The following is an 18,139-nucleotide window of genomic DNA, read 5'->3' on the forward strand; positions in this document are numbered from 1 at the left end:
GCTCTCAGTACCCAGTCATTATAAGATCATGCCCCAGTCTAATTTATTTCTGAAATGTCTCTTCCCCCTCAGATATGTCCTGTTCCTTCTTTACATCTCCTGTCAATTTCTTTTTTTAATAGACATATTTCCCTGCTGCTTACTAATAACCAGAGTGACTGATTCAACAGCTGGTACGACCAAGTGTGCAGAAAGCAGGATCCTTTCCCAGGCTCAGAAGGAATGGAAGACAGGTTTTTTTATTTTTTATTTTTTTCAAAAGAAAAAAAACCTCACAATCTGAAGCACATGTCACTGGTAGGGCTGACAAATGTAGCATGTGTGTTCTTTACACGGGACCCAAAAGATTTCGAGGCCTGAGTCAATGCTGTACTTGCTTTCTTTGCCTACTTTCCAATTTTACCTTTTCAGTGGAAAAAGAAGCATGTCTCAGTTTTCCTGACACCGAGATGCATGAACTATCACCTCCCACAGAAAAAGAGGAAAAAGAAGGATCAGGTGACCATTCAACTCCCAATGTATCCCCAGCTCCTCCAGGAGAGCATTTGGAACTTACAGGTCACCCTTTTTGTTTTGCAAGTTCTCTAATTTACTATTTTTTAAAATTTTATTTTATTGAAGTATAGTTGACTTACAATGTTGTGTTAATTTCTGCTGGAGAGCAAAGTGATTCAGTAATACATACATTTTTTTTCATGTTCTTTTCCATCCCAGTTTATCACAGGGTATTAAACATAGTTTCCTATGCTATACAGTAGGACCCTGTTGTTTACCCACCCTATATATAATAGTTTGTATCTGCTAACCCCAAACTCCCAATCCGTCTCTCCCCCACCCACCTCTCTCCTGTCAACCACAAGTCTGTCTTCTACATCCATCTGTTTTATTTTGTAGATAAGTTATTTTCTGTAATATTTTAGATCCACATATAAGTGATATCATATGGTTTCTGCCTTTGTCTGACTTAATTCACTGTGTTTGGTAATCTCTAGGTCACCTTTTGGACTCAGGTAAGACAGGACAGTGGACTGTTCTAGGGGGATTAGCCCTGATGGCCCTTCTGGTCGCTGCCTGGTTCTGAAGACACCACCAAACAGCCGGGATGAAACAAAGTTGATACAAAAACAACAGCTGCAAGGAAAAGGAAACTGCTGTAAAGCCCAAGAAACATTAAGAATGCTCCAACTAATAAAAATAAATGGAAAAAAAAAAAAAAAGGCCATGGGTTCTCGGCCACGAAGAGCCACGGATCCCTAACTGTTTGAGGTCTGCAGTGCGGAGCAGTAACTACGCCTCCCTTTACCTGCCATTCACCTCCAGTGCAGAACCCAACATTGTCCTGTGCATCCCTGCCATGAAATCTGGAAAAAAAACACTCTAAATACTTAGAAACAAACAGCTAAATACATGATCCTACTCACATCACCAGTCACTGGGCAAATGCAAAATAAAAATTTGACTGCGTGCATGAGATATTCTCAATCAACCTTAGGAGCCAGCTTTCTATTAGAACATGCCTGGTCGAGCCCATGAGAGGTACACATGTTGTGTGGCAATTAATAAACTCTTCTTAGTAGTGATTAGTTCCTCCCTCCTGTTATGCTCTTGGTGTAGAGACACCAGAAGCCTCCATGTAAGAGCCCAGATCTGAAACCTGGAGATGGGGAGCACAAGGGTTCTGCACTCATTCCCTCCTGTTCATTCAACAAAGCCCAAGTCCAGTGGCCTTAAGGGTCCACTGCGAAATGCCATGTGTTCAGCCAGGCACCTCTGTGACAAATGTAGGAGAGATGGCAGGGTGGGTGGAAGACAGGGGCATCAAGGCCAGTGATCACAGTCACCTCATAATCACCTGCCTGGGAAGTATGTTTGGCGACTGTCACAGTTCTCCCTCACAAAACACAAAAAGCCTTAACAATAATAAAGCAGCATTTCTTTCTCTTCTTCTTATTCCTCTGGACAAACATACAGTTTCTTCTGCCCTGCAGTGTCTTTAATAAGATGGATGGTACCACTCTATTTTGAAAAATTCTGTCCTCCTTAATATACAATTTCAAAGCTGTGTCTTGGCCTAGCTTTCTTGCTCACAGCAATCAGAATACCACATATTATGAAACCACCTGCAATCTGCCCCCCACCCCCAACCAGAACATTCTCAAGCCCAACTCAGTGGGTTGCCATGAAGGAGAGCTCCCCTGGCCTCCAGGGGTAGAGCTGTAAGACCAAGACAGCCCACTGGTTTTTTTCTCCTCTTACCTCTTACCCCGTGTCTTCCTCATTCTAAACTGCTTTCCCCTTCATTCTCTAACACTTTAGGGAGCAATTCCATTAAATGTAATAACAGTGTAGTAATACAAAGAACATCATTTTCTAGTGCTAATAACTTTAATTTTAAAACCACTTGTGTGCTCCAAAATTTAGTAAAGCCTCCATTTCTCATCAAGGCCAGCAGACATCAAATTCAAAGCATTCAAGTTCTGTCTCTCCGGCGTAGGTAATCTAAGTACAGGGGAATTGAAATGCCATTTAAAGTCAGATTTGCTTTGATGCTCATGTTGCCGGCTTTCCTGATGGAGACTCATTTCTGTGCATAAAATAGACACACAGAGCGCCAGCAAAGGGACCCAAAGCTATATAAGGAAAGTATGACCACTTGCAAGAGGACCAGCAGTATATGACCCTCTAGGTACCCTTTCTAGAATTTCCTATAGACCACCAACTTATGTACCCTCTGTATCCATCCTACCATTTCTTGTATTTACCCTTTCTGAACCAAAATATAAATTTATGGAATTAAAATTTCACAGCACTGACAGGGATCACAATTTTTAGACTGGTCATCAGGAGAGAATCAAAAGAAAACTCTCCCATTAGCACCAAGTTCAAATCTCTGCAAATGCTATCATTGCCTTTCACCCTATTCTGTTCATTCTCTCTTGTGTGTGCTCATGTTTGACTCTTTGTGACTCCCATGGACTGTAACACACCAGGCTCCACTGTCCATGGAATTTTCCAAGCAAGAATACTGGAGTGGGCTGCCGTTTCCTCCTCCAGGGGATCTTCCTAACCCAGGGACTGAACCCGAGTCTCCTGTATTGGCAGGCAGATTCTTTTACCTCTGTGCCACCTGGGAAGCCTTCTGGTTTGGGGGGCTATAAAAATGGCAGCTGAACTGAGAACAATGACTTGCAATCCTGGTTGCCTCTGAGAATCAACTTAGGAGCTTTTAATATACATACATTCCCAGGCCCTTGGACTTCCCAGGCGGCGCTGGTGGTAAAGAACCTGCCTGCCAATGCAGGAGACATAAGAGGCACAGGTTCAATCCCTGGGTCGGGAAGATCCCCTGGAGGAGGGCATGGCAACGCACTTTAGTATTCTTGCCTGAAGAATCTCATGGACAGAGGAGCCTGGCTAGCTACAGTACATAGGGTTGCAAGGAGTCAGACACGACTGAACCAAGTTAGCATGCATTCCCAGGCTCTTACCCCATCCTGTACACCTAAATTGGAATTTTGCTGTGGGGGACCCTGGGATCTGTACACAGTTTCTTAAACCTTTCAGGGAAATTCTAACACATAGTTAGGACTGAGAAACACTGACATGGAAAACTCCAAACACAAGGAACTGAAGGCAGCATGCTGGCAAGTCAGCACATCAGTACTTCCCCGAGGCTGTTGAGTCAGCATCAGGTGGTACATTTGAGAAGCCTCCTTTGTTTGGAAAGGGATAAGGTTAACTTCTGATAATCACAGCAAACACAGCTTATTTGCATTACCTCACTCTCTGTTACTACTTCTACCCCAGACACCCCGCCCCTGCTCTCGGGAAATGTTTGTGGGACTCAGGATTCATTCCCCAGCAAGACTCAGTTTCTGGATGGGTCCCCCTGGTTTTGAGCACATAGTAGGTACCGACTGATCAAAGAATCTGTAAGAAGCCGATCACATGGAGGATGATTCAGAACACACAAGTGTTCCACTTGGCTAGTCTGGGTTAATTTCTTTTTTAACGTTTTATTTTGTATTGGGGTATAGCCAATTAAAAATGTCGTGATAGTTTCATAAATAGCAAAGGGACTCAGTGATACATATACATGTATTCATTCTCCCCCAAACCACTCCTCCCATCCAGGCTGCCACATAACATTGAACAGAGACCTGTGCTCTACATTAGGTCCTTGGAGCTTATGTATTTTAAATATAGTTATGTGTACATGTCCATCCCAAACTCCCTAACTCTCCCTTCCTCCTATCCTTTCCCTGGGGCAACCATACTGAGTAAAGCAAGTCAGAGAGAGAAGGAGAAATATCATATGGCATCCCTTTTATGAAGGAAATAAAAAGAAATGATACAAATGAAGTCACAAAACAGAAACAGACTCACAGACTTAGAGAAGGAACTGATGATGGTTGCTGGGTGAATTTTGGAAATCTGCTGAGTGCTTCTGTTCCAGGAAGGAAGCGCTTCCCCGAGGACTGAGCCAGCCGCTAGAGGTCGCTCTGAGCCAGAGCCTTGGTCAACTGGGCACCAAAGTAAAATCACAGGGAACTGAAGGCTGCTAGTAGCCTGGAAGTCATGGCAGCAGTATGGCTCCTATTTTTAAACTTGCTGGTGAGTGAGCACACGACGTGCATGCGTGGGGGAGGAGGGGAGTCTGATTCCTGTCCAAAGAATATTCTTTTAAGAGGTTCTGAGTTTGCAGGTGGCTAATAACCTGTGACCAGGAGATCAAAGAATTCAGCTGGTATCAGCTATATTAGAAGGATTCTTTTCTCCTCCTCAACTCCACTATCTCGTTCTCTATCAGAGGAGATCCATCACAGTCTTGTGTCAGAAGTATCAGGCAACTCTGGAAACGTTTAACAAATGTATGCTGAAATTTTGATCTTGGTTTCTGAGGCTCATTCCTCTAGCCTCTTCAGCAATTCATTCATTCTGTGTCAGAAGAAAAATCAGTCTAAACAAGGAGACTGAAAGAACTTGCTGTGGATGCGCCAATGCTAGTGATGCCAAGCAAATGGATGGTGTGTCATTTGTATGCCTAGCACCCAGGGCCCAGAACATGTGCAGGGCATAAAAAGGGGTCAAAAAAGAACAGTGAATATGATATTGAGAAGTAGAGAAAGCTACCCTCTTCAAATCATGTTTCTTTCACTCTCAAAGCGCTGCTTTTACTCTTAGCCAGTCTCTAGCCAAGTATTACCCTTAAGCAAATCCAAACTTATCTGACCTGTCAAAAATGAATAGCAGCCGTGGAGGACATCTGTAAATCATGACAGGGGCCAAGGTCTTGTTTTGTTTTACTACAAGCCCCTGACAGTGTTTTTCCACATGTATGTCACCTCTAGGGGCCTTGCTGGATCTCAGAACGAAAGTCAGCTCTCACTTCAGTTCAAAGGACTTTCAGGTCCAAGAACACTACAAGTGGTTGTTTCTTCATATGTGGACTTAAAGGACTTTGGAGTATACAGGAATATGGGGGGAAAATAAACCTTTCTCATTGAAAAGGAAGGTATAAGACAGACCACAGCAAGGCTGGGTAAACAGAGATGTGACACACTTTGGGATGGGGAGGAAAAGAAACAGACTCAGTCTGGAACATCCTCAACACATGTGCACAGATATCTGGACTATTCCTGGACTGTTTCCGGATTGATCATCGTTTCAGGACAAGAATTCAGTACATCAGTCAAGAAAGGATATTATTATAAAACTACTCTGTCCCGAGGTTAATCATGTGTTCACCTACATCACAGTCATGCCTAACTGACCTGACCTCCTCAGTCATGGAAAGATGGACAGTGTGGGGCAAAGTACACCTGGAACCCATCAAGACTTGGGTTTGAAACTCAAGTTTATCTGTATGTGGAGTAGGCAAGTGATGGAACCTTTCGAGATCTCAGTTTCTTTCTCTGAAAAATGAAAGTAATAATGCCTCTGAGCAGTACTTTTAAAATGAAATAAGGCTATATAAAACACTTGGCACAAAGTAGTCACTCAATAATCTTTTTTTAAGTAAATTTTCTAAATTGCTGAAGCTGTGTGTTTTTAAGTATCAAGCTTTTTCTTGATTATAGGAAGCATTTTCAAATGGAAAATTTCAGAAAGGTAGTATAGAGTTCACTGATGCCTTAAACAAAAGATAATCAATATAATTTAAGCTTTTATTGATGACTTAACAATGTCTATGCTGTTTTGCTCTACAGGGATGCTTTTAAAGGGGGTATATGTTTTCTAAGGAGTATAAGGCAGTCTGCCCCCAAATGATCTTAGACAAATGTTCCTTTCAAGGTCTTTCACTGGGTTTTCCTAATATTTTCTGCACCTTATAATTGTATTTATTTCTTAATGCCATCAGCTCACCTACCCAACTCCCATCCTGTTTATTATTTCTAAGCTGTTGTCATCTGGGAAATCAGAGAAGCCAGTTATCACCAGACACAAATGGTCACCTACCAAATGTAGGGCCTTGACTTTCTCTTTCTAGTTAAGAGAACTTGGATTTTTAACTGGGCCTATTACTGCCCAGGTCATAAACTAAATTAAACTAGACTAAGCTGAACTGCCAGCTTCTCTTGCAGCTAGCAGCGGCCATTGACTGATTTCTGACAGATGGGCTAGAAGTAAAGTAAGGGCCTTCTGGGTGTTCTCCTTGAAAGGGAAAGAACTTGCCCTCCTTCCTTCCTAAGTTCACTCTGCTGCTTGAAAGAGGCGTCTTTAGCATGGGGATAAAGGCCACACCCTATAAACAAAAGACTAGAAAGCTAACAGGAGGAGTCTGGGACCTGATGACTAGGTAGCCACCATACCAGTTCTGGACAAACCACCTAAAATATGTCATGAATCTTGTTTAAACTGGGTTACAGATACTCTATGCCACATTTAAACCAACTGCCCCACAAGCTTCTTAGAAATATGTATAAAATTACAGCAAATGAGCTCTTTAGATAAAATCGGTCACATTCATTTTATGGTAAGATTTTGTGTCAGTGGTTTGAGCTCAAAACCCTTTTCTGCTTTCTTTGGGATTCTTGGTTATGTTCAGTGCACCCTATTGCTGAATTTATGACCCCTTCTCTCCCAGGTAAAGGAGGTAAGTCTATATGTGAACACATGTGAGATGTGGGAACAAAACATAGCCTGTGGGGGGCTTTCCAGGTGCCTCAGTGGTAAAGAATCCACATGCAATGCAGGAGATGTGGGTTCAATCCCTGGGTCAGGAAGATCCCCTAGAGAAGGAAATGGCAACCCACTCCAGTATTCTTGCCTGGAGAATCCTATGAACAGCGGAGCCTGGTGGGCTACAGTCTATGGGGTCACCAAGAGTTGGACATGACTGAGCACGCACGCACGCGCGCATGTGCACACACACACACACACAGCCTGTGGGATCACTCACCATTTTGAGTCATAATCTATAACACACACTCAGATACCTAGCTTTTTCTCTGCCTACTCAAAATGAGAGAAATTTGACTTATTAGTGTAATCTATGTAATAATGAACTATATTATAATGCCATTCTATTGTGCTATTTTCGCTTGAACAAAAGTTTCTGATAGATTTTTGTTCAATGACCAAGAAAAGTACATAGGAATGTCTGGAAATGCTGGTGGGAAAATTAAAAGAAAGTAAGTATCAGAGTTTTCTCTGTTGATCCCCCCACCATTGATCTGTGCAGTGAGCAGACAAAGCCCTCACAGCTCTGTTGTAATGAATCGGTGAGATGATGGACATGAAGATTCCGTGTATGAAAATGGTCACTTTGATCATTATCAGCCATGATCATGAATGAATTGAAGGTACTGATCCTCAGGTTTGATGTTAAACACTAAATGGACTTTGACATACATCCTCACCTGGACCACACATCCTCACCTGGATGCCACCCTGACCTCTTTCAAGGAGTGATGAAAAGGACCGCTTAGAATGAATATGATATGGTCACAGTGTGGCTTCCATTGCTATTTCTGCTGCTTCATCAGGGAAGATCTTTCCTTCAGAAAAAAGAAGATATCTATGGACTTCTTCACACGATATAGACCCACTGGCCTACTATGTCTACCTCTTTTACCTAAAGAGTAAATGTAGGGTTACTTAGCAACCAGTTTTACAGCCACCAGGACTTTATAAATGAAAACAGAGTGGATGGAAATACCTTGTTGATATTCACCAGAGCTAACTGCAGGCAAGTCACATAGAAAGATTCTTCCCAACTTCTGTCCCATCTATAGCCCTTTGCGGACAATCAACAACATGGTCTCAGGGACAGGAAGAAGTGGAGAGATTTTCTATGTGAAATATTTTCATCCAGTTCTTTGAATAATTCTCTATTCACCTGAGAGATGCCAAAAGTGAAAGTTGCTAAGTCGTGTCAGGCTCTTTGAGACCCCCATGGACTGTAGCCTGCCAGGCTCCTCTGTCCATGAAATTCTCCAGGCAAGAAGAGCGGAATGGGTTGCCATTTCCTTCTCCAGGGGATCTCCCAGACTCAAGGATTGAACCCAGGTCTCCTGCATTGCAGGCAGATTCTGTACTGTCTGAGCCACCAGGGCAGGGTACACACAGAAGTCCATGCCGTATGGATATCTAATGCACATGCACATGGAAGTGTGTGCCTGTGTGTGCGTGTGCAAGAACTCCACGGGGTCACGTATGACCACAGAAAGCTAAATGTAAGAAAGCCTTCAAAGCTCGGACAGGAAAGCTAGGGAGAAAGAGAGAGGGGCAGCAAGAGATCAATGAACGGAACACCCTATGGAGAAAGATGGAGAAGAATAAGCAGGAAGGTGGGGAGTGGTGTGAGGCAAAAATGAATGAGGGACAGTGAAGCCTGAGCAGCGAGGGAGGCAGTCAGTCGGCAGCCCCCGGCCTGCTGCTGCCGCTGGCAGCCGGACAAGAGGGAACAGATTCCAGCAGCAGGGGCTCTAATCTGTCAGCAGCAGTCCCTTCATGTGTGATCGGCCGGCCCAGCTTGGGGACTGGTGCCAGTCTGGGCGCACTGACCCCGCTGGGCCCTCCCGGAAGAGAATGCGCCACTGATGAAACCCTGAAGGGCCGGGGAGGGCTCCCTGACCCCCAGCCCTAGCCACTGCCCTCCTCCTCCACCTGTCTGGGTGCGCCTGTCTGCAACATGGGGTCACTTCCCTCAGCAAGCCCTTCTCAAGGTCAGCCAGGCCCAACACCCCACTTCCTCCCGATCCTTATCGGCTACACCAGGTCCTGGAGGATTCTTTCCGAGAGATGACCTTCTATGCATCCACGACAGCTCCACTGGAGAGGAAACGGAGAAAGGCTCAAACCATTACTTATTTAAAATGTGCGAGGTCTTACAGAGATGCCAAAGCCACAGAAGCCTCTCTACTCTCAAGAAGCTTGTGTTCGTTAAGCTGACCTTGGCCGGCCGTGGTCCAGCCCTCACTCGGGCTTCCAGCCCATGTCTGTAACCATAAATGACAGCACTCGCGCTTTCTGGCAACTCGCCTCCGTCCTTACCGCCACCCAGCCAGCCTTTATCCTCTGGTGGGAAGAGAGAGCAGATGGAGAAATGACTCCCACTCAATTCCTAAATAACACCAGCTTCGATTCCCATTAACTGTGAATTTGCACCCTTGTCTGGGTAAGAACAAGGGAGCAAGTATCATGCGGACGTTGCCAGAGCTGGCCGAAGGTTACCTGGGGAGCCCTGGCTGCCTGCCCGCTCCTCCAAGGCTGTGGTCAGGCGGCCAAGAGGGGTGTGTTCTCCGCAGAGCGTGGCTCCTCCCAGTGGGACCCCTGGGTTCTGCCGCTGCCCTGCCTCCGACAGCCAAGGGACAGCTCTGAGATTCTGTCCTCACATTTGTGAAATCCATTCACCATCCTGCCTACTCTCTCTCTCTCTCCCTCGAGAATACGTATCTTGAAAGGGTTGGATGAGATGAGCACTGAAGCCTCTCACAGCTGCGATGCTCTGATTTTAAGGGCAGCCAGGGCTTCTTTAAAGCTTGATTACTATGCAGCAGGGTGAGGGGCTGAAATCCAGGTACCCCAGACAGATCCAGGCATCACGCTGCCCAAGCCTGGGCCTCGGGCTTCTTTCAAACATATAAAATGGGCATAATGGTTCCTGCCTTCATTCATGCTTTTACGCACAAATATTTATCAAGTGCCTACAATGCAGACAACAAGATATTTTAAACTAAAATATATACAACATGTCAGATAAGTGCTACAGAGAGAAAAAAAGCAGGAGAAGGGGACAGGGAGCTTGGGAGGGTGGGAAGGACAAGCTGCCCTTAAAAGGGTGATAAGAGAACGTTTCCCAAGGACATTTGCATGGATCAGGATTTTTGCAGGGATCCAGTTAGATAACCGCACTATGCCGGGTATGCAGAACGCATTCAGAAAGGCAGTCAACACCGGAGTTATTAACTTTGCTAGCCTGGCTGACTTGTGGCTGCTTTTGAGCCTGTACTTATGACCCCCTTCTTAACCCTGGCCATCACCACCAACCCACATGCTTTCTGAGGCTAAGCGTGCTCTGAGGATGAGTCTGTCTGCTTCCTTCATGGAAAGCCACAGCCCTGCACTGCTCTTGCTCCCTTTCTCCTGAGACCATCCTATTCCTTCCCACAGATCCTGGACCACCTATGTCTTCTCGCCCAGAGCAAGTGGGCATCCCACCCCCTCCCCAAACTGTCCTCAATGGAATGGAATTCTCTTCCCACTCTCTCCCCCCTCTCTATTTCCTGCCTTCTCTTCCAAATTGTAAATAATTTTTCAGAGGAGGAAAGAAGAGAGTGAGGGGGCAGAGGAGGAGGAAAACAAAAGAGAAGAAAGAGGAAAGAAACACCAACCATGACAGTGTGTAATGAAATGTGTTAGCCACTCAAGTCATGTCCGACTCTGTGAGACCCCGTGCCCTTCTCAAGGGAAGGGCTACCAACTCCAGTATTCTTGCCTGGAGATTCCACAGACAGAGAAGCCCAGTGGTGTACAGTCCAGAGTGTTGCAAAGAGCTAGACGTGACTGAAGCAACTCAGCATGGCACAAGACTGATTCCCTTCTCCAAGGGCCCTTCCTAACCCAGGGACTGAACCCAGGCTTCCCACATTGCAGGCAGATTCTTTACCGTTTGAGCCACCAGGGAAGCCCCAACTATGTCACTGCTAAGTCAAGTCAGCCATAGAAGTCAACAGTGACTAAGGAAGGAATTGGGCAGGGGTCTCAGTGTTAAGCAGTTCAGAATGCTCTTCACTGAATTTAAGGGAAAGAATCAGACTCACTGAAATGACCATCTATATATCTGACATGAGGAAGGAGAAAACTACAGAAAAACAGCAGAGCTTGAATAATCCTCACATTCAAGCCATTCCTCCATGAATAGTTAAAGCTCGCTGTGCCTGAATTACAATCAGCAATGAATGTATCTTTTAGGATTATCAGATTCTTCCGTTATTTTCCCAAATTTCTATTTCCTGCTACACCACTGAGCAGCTAAAGTCTCTCTATACACAGATTGTGTCTTGCTTTACTAAACATTTCATGTGAAAAATGGAGCTTTCCTTAGGTTCTAGTAGACTTCTTCAATCAGGTAAAGGCCACCATGCCTAACAGCCCACTTAGAACAATGCATTTGTGGAAACTTTTGACTCACATATAAATTCTACGAAGTGAACCTATAATAACTATTTGCCTTACCTTCAGTCTGCCTGTGCTTGGCACTCCACTAATATTGAACAACAATAAGAGATGGGTGGGGCTTCCCAGGTGGCACTAGTGGTAAAGAACCCACATGCCAAGGCAGGAGACTCAAGAGATGCAGGTTCCATCCCTGGGTCAGGCAGATCCCCTGGAGGAGGGTATGGCAACCCACTCCAGTATTCTTGCCTGGAGAATCCCGTGGGCAGAGGAGCCTTGTGGGCTATAGTTCATAGGGTCTCAAAGAGTCGGACACAACTGAAGTGACTTATCATGCACGTAAGAGATAGGAATGACCAAGCTGGTCTTGCCCACAATGCCTAAAAACTAACTGACTCAATTCCTAGTTTATTTCTTAACCTCTCAGCATTTTTCAGGCCAAGAGAGTCAAGGAGGCATCCCGTGGGAATGATCCCGCTAACATAATGGTTTCGAGGATGTGGCATCTGCCCCAAGGTTACAGGAAGATCGTATTCATCACAGCCCTTTTAAAAAAAACCTAACAAAACACGTTCCTTCCCACATCGGTCATCCTCATCCCTCAAAGACCTCACCAGAGGAGGATTCTGGCCTTTTGAGATGGCAACTTTCATGGGGAAGGAAGAATGTGGGGGTGGCAGGGGTTAACACAAAACATTTGTTGAGTAGGAAAGCTGAGGACACCAGGGGAAAATAAGCAAGATTCAGGTGGTGCCAGTGGTAAAGAATCTGCCTGCCAATGCAGGAGATGCAAGAGACAAGGGTTTGATCCCTGGGTCAGGAAGATTCCCCTGGAGAAGGAAATGGCAACCCACTCCAGTATTCTTGCCTGGAAAATTCCAGGGGCAGAGGAGCCTGGTGGGCTATAGAACATAGGATTGCAAAGAGCTGGACACATGTGAGCACAACAAAAACAACAACAAGATAAGAGATTTGCTATGTTGAGATATCAAAGAGCAACTGCTCTTTCTACACGTCCCCAAAGTTGCTATGGATGAAGAACAAGAGTACTGTGTCCTCAAGACAGAAAGGGAGCCCAGAGGTGAGCAACAGGCACACCATCAAGTTTCAGAAATATGCTGGCCAAGTACACTGAGAAAGAAATTCACCGTCACCTGTTCCCCTAGGGAAATGATAAAGGACACATGCAGATACGTGCCTATTTCTTGTTGCTGTTCAGTGGCTCAATCATGTCTGACTCTTTGGGACCCCATGGACTGCAGCACTCCACGTTCCTTGTCCTTCATCATCTCCCAGAGTTTGCTCAAACTCATGCCCATTGAGTCGATGATGCCATCCAACCATCTCATCCTCTGTCACCCCCTTCTCCTCCTACCCTCAATCTTTCCCAGCATCAGGGTCTTTTCCAAAGAGTTGGCTCTTCATGCCTACCAAAAGCTACCAATCTTCTCTAGCTCAGGGGGATAAGAGAGGCTTTAGACAACTTGCCTGATCACTTCCTAAACACTTCCAGATCATCTGGTAGCAAAAAGTTTTCAGGCTTTTCTGGGCAACTAAGATCCTTCACTTCAAGAATGTATGGCATAAGAAATTCTCCAACTCTTTCAACCAAATAAAGCTCCCAGTTGGAACAAAATGTTCTCAGCATGTCTTGGTATAAGGGCGCTGTACTACATTTACTAATAAGGCATAGATGAATGCTATAAAGTTCCAACAGAAAATGAATTTCTATCAGTATACCAAGTAGGATTGTTATACTTGGCCAAAAAAGAAAAGATAATACAGGAGCCCTGTTACATTTGAATTTCAGATAAACAACAAATTATCTTTTAATATCAGTATGGCATGGGTGCCATAATTGAGTCAGACTTATGCTTAAAAAAATTCGTCATTTATCTGAAGTTCAAATTTAGTTGGGTTTCTGTTAAACTTTTCTTGCAATCCTGGTAAACAGCTTTGTCCAGAAGTCTGTCTAGATATAGGTAACAGGCTTCCAAGAGCTAAGAAGTTATCAATAAGGAATTTGGATTGATGGGGGATAAATAACATTCATTTGACAGTGAAGGAAATAGCTCATTTTAAGGATCCTTTCTGAGAATACTTATATATCATTAATTTTTTTTCCCCTCCTGCAGCTAACAAGTGCGTGCATGTTCAGCCAGTCAGTCATGTCCGACTCTTTACGACCCCATGGACTGTAGCTCGCTAGGCTCCTCTGTCCATGGAATTTTCCAGACAAGAATACTTCGGTTGCCACTTCCTCCTTCAAGGGAGTGTCCTGATGAAGGGAGTGAACCAGAGTCTCTAGTGTCTCCTGCACTGGCAGGAGAATTCTTTACCACTGAGCCACCTGGGGAGCCCAACTAACAAGTAAATCCCTTCAAATATGAGTTTCTGTTTGGGATTCAGGGAGAGCATAGAGCCTCCTGTCTGTGTTCCCCAAGTCAAGACTTAGGAATGTCCCTCATGTGGAAAGAATGCCATGGTCTCGTCAGGTATGACTGAGGGCCTTCCCTCCCCTTGCAATACTGCTGGGTCTGTGAATGCTCCTGGGTTTTCAGAAGGTGAGGCAAGAAGCCATTTCCTGACTCTGTATTCCTGGTGCCAACCGGGGGCCGGGTGCCCCCTGGATATGTCCTGAGGAGCCTTCCTGGGGCTGCTGCTGTTGCTGGGAGCTAAGCATCAGGCCAAAGGAAAAGTCCTCCTTGGGAAACAGCTCGGCATCTGCAACAATTCCATTTGCAAGATTTCCTGCTGTGGCTAAATGCGGTGGCTGCTTGGTTTGTTATTTAAAAGACTGACCCTAGTGAGACCGGAGCTCTGATGGGAATGGGGAGAGGCTGATTTCAGATCAGGAGGAGGAGGAGCACTGAAGATGCCTCACTGAATTCCACTGATGAACTGAAAGAGTCCCTTTTAGTCAATCCCAATCCTTTCCGGATCCTAATAGAAAGACTATTCGAATACTAGTGTTCAAACACTAAGAGAGGCTAGGCAGTGGATTCTAGAACCAGGGGTAGCTGCACTGGGGAGAAGGGGAAGGAAAAGGCAACTAACGGAGAAGCATGCGGGATGCGAGTCCACGGACAGGGGAGATGTCCTGTCCAGGGGAGATGCCCAGCAGACAGTCAGAGACAGAAGCCTGGAAGAGTCAGGGAACAGGAGCAGAAGAGAACCTTCATGGAGGAAACAGTGGAGAGGCGCTCTGGTAAGCCTGGTGAGCCCTTTACATGGAGCATGTAGCAAATCGAGGGAAGACGGACTGTCTCTCTGCTCTGCACTGGTCTCAAGGAAAGTATGAATAACCTGGACTGTGCCATTTTTGTTCTATTTAGGACCACTGTGCACAAGAAGGTTTTTTTGTGAACATTTGTGGTCCTCTTGACAAGAAGCTGTAAGCAAGAAGTGTGGAGGACTGGGACCTCCCTGGTGGTCCAGTGGTTAGGACTCTGAGCTTTCACTGCCTAGAGCCCAAGTTCAATCCCTGGTAGGGGTACTAAGATCCCATTTTGTGGACAAAAAAAAAAAAAAAAAAAAGGAGCACAGAGAATGAAGGAGGCTGCCTTCCTGAGTGGCCAGAAGAGATGGCGACAAGGTTAAGACCAATTATAGTTTCAAAGATATGGTGATTGGAGACCAGGCTTCACAGATAACATTTACAGTCCAACATGAAGTCAGCCAGATGAGAGGTACTATCTTCAGATGGCAGCTTACCCAGAGGAAGTTTTAAGATATAAGCAGGCATTCCCGAATCATATTTATGTACCCTAAGGTAATACCCACTTGACTTCCTTGGGTTGTTTGGCAGAGGCTTTCATCTCGATATTCCTTCATTGTTAGTTTTGGTTTTAATGAACAAATATTTGGAAAAATCATCTGAATCAGATTTGAATTTAACACTAACAATGAGGAGAAAACATGAATGTACAGAACTGAACATATAGTTTTTAAAGGAAAGGTCCCTTGTCTTGAAAAGAGGAGCAGAGCAGAGATGCTCCTGCGGGGCAGGGAGGCACTGAGCCATGGGCATCTCAGAGATACGTCCTGCATTCGATCCAAGAATCTCTCTCATGCTGCCTGAACAAGGCAGACAGAAGTGTCCCTGATTTCACAGAACGTACAGGGAAGAAAGGTAATAAAGCACATAATGACGATCGTCTTTATTGGAAAGGCAGAGAATGCAGGGCAAGTGTATAACAGAGTGATGTCAGCCCAGGGCTCGGCTTGCAGAGGAAGGGATGCCAAGACTGAATCCTGAGGGATGATAAAAAGGGGGCAGGAGAAGAGGGCACGAGCATCTGTGTACCACCAGGCAGGGGCACCTGGGGAGCACACTGAGGCAGCAGTAGGGGCTGGAAGGGAGCGAGGACATGGTAGGTTCAGCCTGGCAGGAAGGTGGCATTGAAGAGAGAGAGGTGCACGAGACAATTTTGGAAAGCCAAGAAGGCTCACGCTGTGGAAGACTCTATAAACCATATTAAGGAGCTGGGACTTTATTACAGGAGCAATGAAAAGCCGCTGATAGGTATTAAGCACGAGAGTGATGAAATCACATTTTCATTTTAGATCACTCTGACTGCAGAGGAGATTGAAAAGAAGCAGAACTGGGAGCCAGAAGGTGTTTAAGAGGCCCTGTAGCAATGCGAATCAGAAGACGTGGCCTGGGATGCAGCATACGGGTCAAAGTAAGAGAAGGCTCTCCGGGGAGAATCCACAGACAAGGTCATGGTTGGCTGGGGCATCAAGGACATCTTGGACATTTTTATCGTAGGCACCGGGTAACAAGAGGTTCTCTTTATAAGGGGCTTCCTGGGTGGCTCAGTGGTAAAGAATCTGCCTGCCAGTGCAGGAGACCCAAGAGATACAGGTTCAATCCCTGGGTTGGGGAGATCCCTTGGAGAAGGAAATGGCCACCCACTGCAGTAGTCTTGCCTGGGAAATTCTATGGACAGAAGAGCCTGGCAGGCTATAGTCCATGGGGTCGCAAAAAGTTAAGACACAACTGAATGACTAACAACATCCTTTTATAAGAGGTGCCAATTTCACTAGAAGAGCGTGGGGAGGGTTGATGGGAGATGAGACAGCAGTTGAGCTCTGGATATGGTGTGCTCTAGGGCCCACAGCCTCCAAAGGAGAACAGATGTGGTCATAGAGGGATACACGTGGGGCTCAAGGGAGACACTGCAGCCAGAGACATCAATTTGGGCGAATTTACAGACACTGCACTCTCAGCAATGGATGAGACATCTAGCAGAGGGTCTAGGACAGAACCCTGAGAGGCACCAATATTTAAGAGATGTGTAAAGGAACAAGTAAGCTGGGAGGTCAGGACAGATCTGCCAGGAAAGCAGGAAGAAAACCAAGATAGTCTTTACCAACAAGTGGGAATAATGAGGGATGACAGAGAGGGCAGGGAGTTCAAGGTGGGGAACGTCAGGGCTGGATCCCAGGTCCAGTCACAGAGAAACTACCTTTAGGTTCAACTCTGAACTGGGAATGTAGTCAAGAGGCTATGGAGTTCAAGTCCCTTCCAGAAGTTAAACAAGCATTAGTCAGTACACATTCAACCTCCTGTGAATGCAATATACTTGAACCTCTCCAGAGTATACTTTCTAATATTTTATTTTTTAAGCTGGGTGGAGGGTACCTGGGTATGAGTTAAGTTTTTCTGAATACATTTCTATATGTCTGATATAGTTCATAATAAAGGTGAAATGGATACCCAAAACACATTGTTGAGTGAAAGAAAGTAAGGTTATCGAACAGTATGTCTGGTTAGAGTTTCATTTATGTAAAACTGTAGATTCATCTCCACACAAGTACACATGCATAGGGAGCTAGTTAGAAAGACAGTCATTGATTATTTCAACAATGATTGTCTCTTCAGATTTAAGGTCTTTTTTACTTTTGGGGGGGCCTCTTCTATATTATTTGAATTTTTATTGGAGTATAATTGCTTTACAAAGCTGTGTTGGTTTCTGCTGTACAATGAAATGATTGGGCTTCCCAGGTGGCTGGGTGGTAAAGAATCTGCCTGCCAATGCAGAAGATGCAGGAGATGCAGGTTCCATCCCTGAGTCAGGAAGATCCCCTGGAGAAAGGTATCCCTCTTGGACCCCTCTCCCGCCCCGCACCATCCCACCTATCTAGGTCACCACATGTAGCAGCTTTATACAAATAACAAAACCACAGGAGCAGAGTACAGAACCTGTACCTGACTTGTTTACACAATGGTCCCTATGAGGATGTCCTGCCATCAAAGTTGGATTCTGACTATAACCCGCCAGGCTTCTCTGTCCATGGAGAGGGGTGAGGCCAGGGAAGCAGAATTCCACCCATATCTTCTCATTCAATAAACCAGAACAAGGGCAACCATAAAAGTTGTTTCTACAATGGTGCTCTCACTTAATCTCAAAGGCAGAGAGAGGAGAAGCAAAATTTTTTAATTAAAAAAATTTTTAAGTAATAATAATAAAAACAATAAATGTTCAATGAGCCAAAAAGAAAAAGACATCGC

The 18,139-nt window shown here is 45.2% G+C and overlaps 1 protein-coding gene across 1 annotated transcript in view; it reads right to left on the reverse strand.

Moving 5' to 3' along the window:
- GRIN2B (glutamate ionotropic receptor NMDA type subunit 2B) overlaps positions 1–18,139 on the reverse strand; it is a 480,842-nt gene that overhangs the window by 198,594 nt on the left and 264,109 nt on the right.

This window comes from Cervus elaphus, chromosome 22 (assembly GCF_910594005.1).
Source record: "Cervus elaphus chromosome 22, mCerEla1.1, whole genome shotgun sequence".
NCBI classification, from domain to species: Eukaryota; Metazoa; Chordata; class Mammalia; order Artiodactyla; family Cervidae; genus Cervus; species Cervus elaphus.